Source organism: Hippoglossus hippoglossus, chromosome 10, assembly GCF_009819705.1.
Source record: "Hippoglossus hippoglossus isolate fHipHip1 chromosome 10, fHipHip1.pri, whole genome shotgun sequence".
NCBI classification, from domain to species: Eukaryota; Metazoa; Chordata; class Actinopteri; order Pleuronectiformes; family Pleuronectidae; genus Hippoglossus; species Hippoglossus hippoglossus.
In genome coordinates, this window is record NC_047160.1 from 13293036 (window position 1) to 13301429 (window position 8394).

The 8394-nt window shown below is 42.8% G+C and overlaps 1 long non-coding RNA gene across 1 annotated transcript; it reads left to right on the forward strand.

Moving 5' to 3' along the window:
- Positions 1-1165: 1165 nt before the first annotated feature.
- On the forward strand, positions 1166-7342 carry LOC117769423. The gene is made up of 2 exons (XR_004615219.1): positions 1166-1793; positions 6651-7342. It is a non-coding gene; the product is annotated as an uncharacterized LOC117769423 (long non-coding RNA).
- Positions 7343-8394: the final 1052 nt, after the last annotated feature.

Genomic DNA, 8394 nt, shown 5'->3' on the forward strand with positions numbered 1-8394 from the left:
TCTAAATTCAGATCAAATTTAATATACACATATTACTGGAGTCAACTAACTAAAAAAAAAAGTCTTAATTAATGCAGACTCAACTCAAAGTCAAGGATTAATTCAGATAACAATTAAGCTATAGATACCAAGACTATTAGTTTAATCGCTTGTCAATTCAGTCTTTTTTTTTAAAAAGCTACATAAAAGAGAACAAAGTAAATTATGAGAAATCACTTAAAAGTCAATCTAAATCAAGCAAAGATAAGAGACAAATTCATTTTGTTTTGCCAACAAAGGAATCAACTTTTACTTGAAAAACCAAAGATGCAGTTAAGACAATCAATTTCTGTGTATACATTTATGTTACATTACGCCCTGTTAGACTCATCAGTCGATGCCACTCTTTGAGCAAGCATCTTGACATGTGTAGTGGAAAATTCAACTGACCAGTGTCTAAGGTATTGGAAATCCCCCTGACCAGGTGTCTCACTGCTGTGATACTGTCTACCTGACAGGATGGAACCCTTACTTGGTGGTGTCTCACTGCTATGACCTTGATCAACAGGGTGCATGCCCTTATTTGGTGATGTTTTTCTTCCAACTGCTACAGCGGACGGACAGGCACAGATGATGATCTCATGTCTTTCATGTCTTTTTTTCATATTATGTTCTATGTAACGCCTCTTTGTATACGTTCTGGCTTTTGTGAACTTGCGGCCAGTTCCTTTTTGAGCACCCGTGCTTGTTGTGTAACCTCTGCAGAGCTTACTATTATAAAGACTCAAAGGCAACTCCAGTCTGAGAATTTCATTATTTCAAATCTCAAGATGAATTTCCATCACACATGCAATTTCATTTTTTTTTGGTAATTCTTCGAGTTGTACTCGAGTGACTTTTTAGCATTACAATTTCGCTTAAGATGTTTTTACTTTCAAGGTATAGTCTTTGCATTGATCAAAGAAATAAATAACTAAAACTACATACTTAAATGCAACTTGAAAGTTATCAAAGCTCATATAAGATGGTTAGCTTATATTTCATTACTTTTTATTATTGTTATTCTATATGGACGTTCTCAGTTCTCAATCTATTTTAATTGATTAGAGAAGACAGAAGATTTTTTTTTCTTGGGAAAATGGACTGAGTTATCACGGGGAGGAATGGACTTAGTTATTAGAGAAACATCTTTTCGGACTTCTCGACCCCCTGCAATCAGAAGTAGTTCCCCCAGCTGGAGAGGGAGGCGGTCTCGTGTTGTTCAATAGGTCTTCCTGAGAGAAGTTTCAGCATTGGAGTGAGAGTGGATGGTCTCCTGTGCCGCCGATTGCGTGTATACCACAACCCTTCAGTGCTTCAGCATCAGCGCCTCATTGGTACATCAGCTACATCTACCTCTTAACCCAGCAGTGAGTTAATGCATGAAATGTACATGTGGGTGTAACTATCCTGTACATGCCTCATAATTACCTATGCTGTATAGAATACAGTAATTTTTCATTCAAAGGATTTTCCATTATAGTTATTGGGTTAAGGGGGAGGAGGATATTTGAAACGTGTGTTTCGAGTTCTTCTTTTCACAGGCCTGGCTCTCTAAAGCTGATCATCGAAATAATTCCCCCGCGCTAGCCGCATGCTACAAGTTGAGCTCATCTTATTTTCTATAGTGCTATGGATCGGGATCATGTGCATCTACTGCGGTTTAAAGAAATGAAGGAAGGTATCTGGTATTTTTCAATAAATCCATCAGATTCTTTATTCTTCACTATTTGGAACGTGTTGTAATGGGGGGGGGGGGGGGGGGCCTTAATCAGGTCTCTCCCTAGACTTCACAGCTCCATGTTACCGGCACAAAAGGCCTTGAATAGGAAACATCCAGCTGCAACCGACAAGATGGTCACTTTGCTTCGCAGGATAGCAGCTTAAGAACTAGTCTCCAGATGTAGCAAGAAGTTCTGTAACAAGTCTCTTTACTAGAAGTCATTGTACTTCTGTACAGGCTACAAGTTGCTTTGTTGGGTTGGGAGGGGACTGTGTATTTGTGACTCTTGCAGATTCAGTTATCTGCGGCCCGCCCTTTTGGAAGGGCGGGCCGCAGATAACTGAATCTACATTCAAGTCTACATCTACCAGCTTAGAATTTTTGACAATAGTCAATGCAAAGACAATAGCTTTCCTTTGGATCAAAGAAATAACAAAGGAAACCTACAGTCTAAAAGGCAACTTGAAAGGAAGCAAAGCTCATATAACCAGAGCTGTAGCACAAGGAATCACAGGCTGTTATTCTATATGGACGTTTTTTTCAGTTCTCAAGCTTTTTAAATTGGAGAATTGGTGTACACCAGAGAGAGCCAGAGGCACAGGGCAGAGTAGCAGCACAGAGGGACCATCACTGAAGCAGCAGTTCCAGAGCAAGCCAGCCAGTGATGAGAGGGTGGGACAGGGCGCACAAGTCTTCTAGCTTCACACGTTAAAGCAATGCGGTGGTTTGTATAATGGGTAGAGGTATCTCTGTAACATTCTCAGACATTTAGCTTTTCAATTACTTTTAGAAACCGATGTTGTAGAACACAATTTCTCGCACAGCTCTCTCTTCCTCTTTTCAGGCAAGGTAAGTCATTTTGTACCGTGGTCACCCCTCCGGTTGTGCGCTGACATGAGTGTGGTGGTGTCTGCTGTGATGAATGCCTTGGTAGTGTGCTGGGGAGAGGAACATCTTTTCAGACTTCTCGACCCCCTGCAATCAGAAGTAGTTCCCCCAGCTGGAGAGGGAGGCGGTCCTCGTGTTGTTCAATAGGTCTTCCTGAGAGAAGTTTCAGCATTGGAGTGAGAGTGGATGGTCTCCTGTGCCGCCGATTGCGTGTATAGATTCTTTATTCTTCACTATTTGGAACGTGTTGTAATGGGGGGGGGGGGGGGCGCTGTGGGGCCTTAATCAGTCTCTCCCTAGAATTCACAGCTCCATGTTACCGGCTCAAAAGGCCTTGAATAGGAAACTTCCAGGTGCACCCAACAAGATGGACACTTTTCTTCGCAGGATAGCAGCTTCAGAACTAGTCTCCAGATCTAGCAAGACGATCTGTTTTCCCAGGGAGTGCGGTAACAAGTCTCTTTACTAGAAGTCATTGTAATTCTGTACAGGCTTCAAGTTGCTTTGTTGGGTTGGGAGGGGACTGTGTATTTGTGACTCTTGCAGATTAAGTTATATGGCCCGCCCTTCCAAAATCTACATTCAAGTCTACACCTACGGTTCATAAAGGAGGAATCCTTCGCGCTCAGGCCTGTGGTATTTAAAAGCTTCTTCTGGAAAAAGGTTTCCACTTTGAATTGTATTCAGTCAAACAGTTGTCCCTCTGAAGGCAGTTGTAATTTAATTTACTGTAATTCCAGTGATTGTCTTGTAGTGTTGTACTGCTTGTATTTGGGGAAGGGTATTGTGGGGAGAGGCTTTTTCCTTTGCATTTTTCAGTGTGCTGTGTCCTGTGCACTTTCCAATACCCAAGATCACCAGGAACTCTCCTAACTCATTGTTTGTACAAGTTCCCTTGCGCATCAAGCATCACGTAAGGTCACTAAATGTATTCACATTTCTCTTAACATTCATTGTCTGGCTAGATGCCTCCATTGCAATTCCTTTGCAATTAGTCACAATACTTTGTATTGACAATACAATGAGTGAACTATCTGTAAAGGATTTTCTTATTGCATAAAAAATGCATAGCTTGTTGTGATTGAATACAGTTTTGGTATGCATTTGTTCTTTTTGGGGGCTTGTGTGGGGGAGCTTTTCTTGTGCTTTTTCAGGTATGACTAAAGCTTGGATCTTTGTAGAGCAGCGGATGTGACCTGGGCTCATAGGACACCCTTTTCAAAGTGGAAATTGAAGGCAGATAAGTTGAAGTTTCAAAATCTACATTCAAGTCTACATCTACCAGCTTAGAATTTTTGACAATAGTCAATGCAAAGACAATAGCTTTCCTTTGGATCAAAGAAATAACAAAGGAAAGCTACAGTCTAAAAGGCAACTTGATAGGAAGCAAAGCTCATATAACCAGAGCTGTAGCACAAGGAATCACAGGCTGTTATTCTATATGGACGTTTTTTTCAGTTCTCAAGCTTTTTAAATTGGAGAATTGGTGTACACCAGAGAGAGCCAGAGGCACAGGGCAGAGTAGCAGCACAGAGGGACCATCACTGAAGCAGCAGTTCCAGAGCAAGCCAGCCAGTGATGAGAGGGTGGGACAGGGCACACAAGTCTTCTAGCTTCACACGTTAAAGCAATGCGGTGGTTTGTATAATGGGTAGAGGTATCTCTGTAACATTCTCAGACATTTAGCTTTTCAATTACTTTTAGAAACCGATGTTGTAGAACACAATTTCTCGCACAGCTCTCTCTTCCTCTTTTCAGGCAAGGTAAGTCATTTTGTACCGTGGTCACCCCTCCGGTTGTGCGCTGACATGAGTGTGGTGGTGTCTGCTGTGATGAATGCCTTGGTAGTGTGCTGGCGAGAGGAACATCTTTTCAGACTTCTCGACCCCCTGCAATCAGAAGTAGTTCCCCCAGCTGGAGAGGGAGGCGGTCCTCGTGTTGTTCAATAGGTCTTCCTGAGAGAAGTTTCAGCATTGGAGTGAGAGTGGATGGTCTCCTGTGCCGCCGATTGCGTGTATACCACAACCCTTCAGTGCTTCAGCAACAGCGCCTCATTGGTACATCAGCTACATCTACCTCTTAACCCAGCAGTGAGTTAATGCATGAAATGTACATGTGGGTGTAACTATCCTGTACATAACTCATAATTACCTATGCTGTATAGAATACAGTAATTTTTCATTCAAAGGATTTTCCATTATAGTTATTGGGTTAAGGGGGGAGGAGGATATTTGAAAAGTGTGTTTCGAGTTCTTCTTTTCACAGGCCTGGCCCCCTAAAGCTGATCATCGAAAGAATTCCCCCGCGCTAGCCGCATGCTACAAGTTGAGCTCATCTTATTTTCTATAGTGCTATGGATCGGGATCATGTGCATCTACTGTGGTTTAAAGAAATGTAGGAAGGTATCTGGTATTTTTCAATAAGTCCATCAGATTCTTTATTCTTCACTATTTGGAACGTGTTGTAATGGGGGGGGCGCTGTGGGGCCTTAATCAGGTCTCTCCCTAGACTTCACAGCTCCATGTTACCGGCACAAAAGGCCTTGAATAGGAAACATCCAGCTGCAACCAACAAGATGGTCACTTTGCTTCGCAGGATAGCAGCTTAAGAACTAGTCTCCAGATGTAGCAAGAAGTTCTGTAACAAGTCTCTTTACTAGAAGTCATTGTACTTCTGTACAGGCTACAAGTTGCTTTGTTGGGTTGGGAGGGGACTGTGTATTTGTGACTCTTGCAGATTCAGTTATCTGCGGCCCGCACTTTTGGAAGGGTGGGCCGCCATTCCAAAATCTACATTCAAGTCTACATCTACCAGCTTAGAATTTTTGACAATAGTCAATGCAAAGACAATAGTTTTCCTTTGGATCAAAGAAATAACAAAGGAAAGCTACAGTCTAAAAGGCAACTTGAAAGGAAACAAAGCTCATATAACCAGAGCTGTAGCACAAGGAATCACAGGCTGTTATTCTATATGGATGTTTTTTTCAGTTCTCAAGCTTTTTAAATTGGAGAATTGGTGTACACCAGAGAGAGCCAGAGGGACAGGGCAGAGTAGCAGCACAGAGGGACCATCACTGAAGCAGCAGTTCCAGAGCAAGCCAGCCAGTGATGAGAGGGTGGGACAGGGCGCACAAGTCTTCTAGCTTCACACGTTAAAGCAATGCAGTGGTTTGTATAATGGGTAGAGGTATCTCTGTAACATTCTCAGACATTTAGCTTTTCAATTACTTTTAGAAACCGATGTTGTAGAACACAATTTCTCGCACAGCTCTCTCTTCCTCTTTTCAGGCAAGGTAAGTCATTTTGTACCGTGGTCACCCCTCCGGTTGTGCGCTGACATGAGTGTGGTGGTGTCTGCTGTGATGAATGCCTTGGTAGTGTGCTGGGGAGAGGAACATCTTTTCGGACTTCTCGACCCCCTGCAATCAGAAGTAGTTCCCCCAGCTGGAGAGGGAGGCGGTCCTCGTGTTGTTCAATAGGTCTTCCTGAGAGAAGTTTCAGCATTGGAGTGAGAGTGGATGGTCTCCTGTGCCGCCGATTGCGTGTATACCACAACCCTTCAGTGCTTCAGCAACAGCGCCTCATTGGTACATCAGCTACATCTACCTCTTAACCCAGCAGTGAGTTAATGCATGAAATGTACATGTGGGTGTAACTATCCTGTACATAACTCATAATTACCTATGCTGTATAGAATACAGTAATTTTTCATTCAAAGGATTTTCCATTATAGTTATTGGGTTAAGGGGGGAGGAGGATATTTGAAAAGTGTGTTTCGAGTTCTTCTTTTCACAGGCCTGGCCCCCTAAAGCTGATCATCGAAAGAATTCCCCCGCGCTAGCCGCATGCTACAAGTTGAGCTCATCTTATTTTCTATAGTGCTATGGATCGGGATCATGTGCATCTACTGTGGTTTAAAGAAATGTAGGAAGGTATCTGGTATTTTTCAATAAGTCCATCAGATTCTTTATTCTTCACTATTTGGAACGTGTTGTAATGGGGCGCTGTGGGACCTTAATCAGTCTCTCCCTAGAATTCACAGCTCCATGTTACCGGCTCAAAAGGCCTTGAATAGGAAACTTCCAGGTGCACCCACCAAGATGGACACTTTTCTTCGCAGGATAGCAGCTTCAGAACTAGTCTCCAGATCTAGCAAGACGTTCTGTTTTCCCAGGGAGTGTGGTAACAAGTCTCTTTACTAGAAGTCATTGTAATTCTGTACAGGCTTCAAGTTGCTTTGTTGGGTTGGGAGGGGACTGTGTATTTGTGACTCTTGCAGATTAAGTTATATGGCCCGCCCTTCCAAAATCTACATTCAAGTCTACACCTACGGTTCATAAAGGAGGAATCCTTCGCGCTCAGGCCTGTGGTATTTAAAAGCTTCTTCTGGAAAAAGGTTTCCACTTTGAATTGTATTCAGTCAAACAGTTGTCCCTCTGAAGGCAGTTGTAATTTAATTTACTGTAATTCCAGTCATTGTCTTGTAGTGTTGTACTGCTTGTATTTGGGGAAGGGTATTGTGGGGAGAGGCTTTTTCCTTTGCATTTTTCAGTGTGCTGTGTCCTGTGCGCTTTCCAATACCCAAGATCACCAGGAACTCTCCTAACTCATTGTTTGTACAAGTTCCCTTGCGCATCAAGCATCACGTAAGGTCACTAAATGTATTCACATTTCTCTTAACATTCATTGTCTGGCTAGATGCCTCCATTGCAATTCCTTTGCAATTAGTTACTATACTTTGTATTGACAATTCAATGAGTGAACTATCTGTAAAGGATTTTCTTATTGCATAAAAAATGCATAGCTTGTTGTGATTGAATACAGTTTTGGTATGCATTTGTTCTTTTTGGGGGCTTGTGTGGGGGAGCTTTTCTTGTGCTTTTTCAGGTATGACTAAAGCTTGGATCTTTGTAGAGCAGCGGATGTGACCTGGGCTCATAGGACACCCTTTTCAAAGTGGAAATTGAAGGCAGATAAGTTGAAGTTCCAAAATCTACATTCAAGTCTACATCTACCAGCTTAGAATTTTTGACAATAGTCAATGCAAAGACAATAGCTTTCCTTTGGATCAAAGAAATAACAAAGGAAAGCTACAGTCTAAAAGGCAACTTGAAAGGAAACAAAGCTCATATAACCAGAGCTGTAGCACAAGGAATCACAGGCTGTTATTCTATATGGACGTTTTTTTCAGTTCTCAAGCTTTTTAAATTGGAGAATTGGTGTACACCAGAGAGAGCCAGAGGCACAGGGCAGAGTAGCAGCACAGAGGGACCATCACTGAAGCAGCAGTTCCAGAGCAAGCCAGCCAGTGATGAGAGGGTGGGACAGGGCGCACAAGTCTTCTAGCTTCACACGTTAAAGCAATGCGGTGGTTTGTATAATGGGTAGAGGTATCTCTGTAACATTCTCAGACATTTAGCTTTTCAATTACTTTTAGAAACCGATGTTGTAGAACACAATTTCTCGCACAGCTCTCTCTTCCTCTTTTCAGGCAAGGTAAGTCATTTTGTACCGTGGTCACCCCTCCGGTTGTGCGCTGACATGAGTGTGGTGGTGTCTGCTGTGATGAATGCCTTGGTAGTGTGCTGGCGAGAGGAACATCTTTTCAGACTTCTCGACCCCCTGCAATCAGAAGTAGTTCCCCCAGCTGGAGAGGGAGGCGGTCCTCGTGTTGTTCAATAGGTCTTCCTGAGAGAAGTTTCAGCATTGGAGTGAGAGTGGATGGTCTCCTGTGCCGCCGATTGCGTGTATACCACAACCCTTCAG